This window comes from Xenopus tropicalis, chromosome 1 (genome assembly GCF_000004195.4).
Source record: "Xenopus tropicalis strain Nigerian chromosome 1, UCB_Xtro_10.0, whole genome shotgun sequence".
NCBI classification, from domain to species: domain Eukaryota; kingdom Metazoa; phylum Chordata; class Amphibia; order Anura; family Pipidae; genus Xenopus; species Xenopus tropicalis.
Window position 1 is genome coordinate 98,502,968 of NC_030677.2, and position 2,726 is coordinate 98,505,693.

The window sequence follows — 2,726 nt, forward strand, 5'->3', positions numbered from 1 at the left end:
TTTTCATTTGGAGCCCAACACAGCGTCAAGGGTGGCGCAAGTGCTTGGGAAATGAGCACTAAGGGGCATGCTCTTGCACAAGGTTTACTTGGTCTTCCAGATCTTTCCTGGGCTTCTACAGTTCTTTGGTTTCATTTTCTTAACTTGCAGGAATTGTTATTGGAAACTGTACTTATGCAGTTTAACACATATGCTAGTGAATAAGCACTCATGCCAGCTGTAATTTTAAGATACACAAAACATTGTGTAGGGACCCATAGGGTTAAATGGCTTTAAATCCCTACAGGTTCAGCTCCCTTAATTGCTGGGCAGAAGGGAATGTATCTAAGGGGTGTATTTATTATGCTGTGTAAAACTAATTTGCCGAAAAAATGGAGTAAAAAGCTGTGTAAAATAAATGGAAAAGATCGCCGTCTGAACGCCGGATATTACGTCGGATATTACGCCGTTATCTTCCATAACATAGTAAGTTGGGTTTAATAAAGACATACGTCCATCACGTTCAACCATAATGCCTATATATAACCTGCCTAACTACTAGTTCCGGTGGAAGAAAAAATGAGTAAAAAAAAATACGCCGGTTTTACACCGGTTTTACACAGCGAAGCCTGGCGACGTGTGGCAAATTTTCTCGCCGTTTTTGACACAGCATAATAAATATGCCCCTAAGTAAGTTCATTAACATATGTGTGCTATTGGTTAGCAGGGATGGCGACCACTTCCTGCCTCACTTTGGTATAGTGCTGGGAAAGGAGTGGCACCTTCCTCTTTGCTTCCACCTGAGGAACAGGGTGGATGGCTGCTGTGAGCCTGGGGAATGGGCCTAGTTAAAGTCAGGGAACAGGGTCCCATGAATGAGGCATTAGATAGTGGCAGGTGTAGCTCCCTTTATAGTACGCTCTAGGGGGCACATTTACTTATCCACGAAAGCTCCAACCATATGCTCGATCAGTCCAATCGTATTTTCCGCAACTTTTTTGTACCTTTCGCGACTTTTTCGACTCTTGCACGACTTTTTTGAGGCTTGCGCGACTTTTTCATATTTTAAGCGTGCAAACAATCGGACCGGTTTTGCTGCTGTTTACAATCGTTTGGTACGAAAAATTTGCGACTTTCAGATCACCAATACGATATTATCGTGACTAATACGATTTTTTCGGAAGCATTTTTGTGATATTTGCGATCTTCAGAAATTTTCATTTCCAATCCGAATTTTTCCCATTCGGGATTCAAACTCGTGTTTTGATAAATCTGCCCCTAGGAGTGTAAGGCAGTTACGGTTGAGCTAGAAAGAGCAGTTCAGACATCCTACTTGCAGGACTTGCAGTTTTGGAGGTATCTCTCCCAGGCCATATTGCCTGTAGTGTAGGGATCTAAGTTCCTAGGGAATTAGGATACAGAATTCCCTGAGGGGATCCACTACGGCGGGCCCTCTGTGTGGCCCCCCACCTGTCTGGCTGCTTTGATGGCTTACCTTTGTGTAAGCTTTAAATGGTATCAGTACTGAGATTAACTGGCCCCCTGCATGGTTCTCACCTCATATTTAGGCTGTAATCCCCCTGTATTGTTTAAAAATGTAATCCCCTGTACTGTTCATACCTTTTAATCTCTGCATTGTTCATCCCCTGCAGGGTCACACCTCAGGCTCGGGCTGTAATCACCCACATTGTTCACCTGTTCACACCTCAGGCATTGTAGGTACTACCTGGACTATGCTGCCTGTGTGTATGGCACACACAGGGAGCATAGGGTAGGCACATCATGGCACATAGGTAGCATAGGGCAGGGAGGGTATGGCACACAGGCAGGGTAGGACAGGCAGAGCATGGCACACACAGGCAGCTAAGGTCAGGCAGAGTATGGCACACACAGGCAGCATAGGGCAGGTGGAGTATGGCACACACAGGCAGGGTAGGGCAGGCAGAGTATGGCACACACAGGCAGCATAGGGCAGGTAGAGTACGGCACACACAGGCAGGATAGGGCAGGCAGAGTATGGCACACACAGGCAGCATAGGACAGGCAGAGTATGGCACACACAGGCAGGGCAGGGTAGGGCAGGCAGAGTATGGCACACACAGGCAGCATAGAACAGGCAGAGTGCTGCCTGTGTGTGCCATACTCTGCCTGCCTTTTGCTGCCTGTGGGAGGTAAACCTTGCAGGGGTTTGTTAGCAGTTGGAAATTTCCATTAAATGGTCCCTAAGGTGTGTTATTATGTGCTGGGGGTTGCTGTGCTATCCACAGGGGAGGAGGAGGCATATGGATTTAAGGGTATATCTTAATATGATATAATATAATTTCACATATGACGGTTGATATCCCCACAGTAAGGACCAAGCAATTGGGTTTTTGCTGCACTACCACCATTGTGATAAAATAGGTGTGGTCTGAAGTGGGTGTGGTTTAAAAAAGGGGAGTGGTCAAAACTGGCTTCCAATAGCGGCCCTCCACCATGTATGCTAGAGAAATTCCAGCCCTCGGCACCGCAGAAGTTGGACAGCACTGCACTACAGGGTGTGGCAGAGGTGAAGTGAGATTCCTGCCAAGTCTGTCTGCAGGGGAGTGTCAGTCTGTATTCACTCTGTATGTGGTGTTGCCTGTACCACTGGCCTCTGAGAAGCTGTATTGTAAACTCTGTGGATGTTAAATAAACACTTATTATTTTGTTGTTTGCAAGAACCTCTGGCACCCTGTGTTTTGTTTTTATTTTTCTGCATAGCAGCA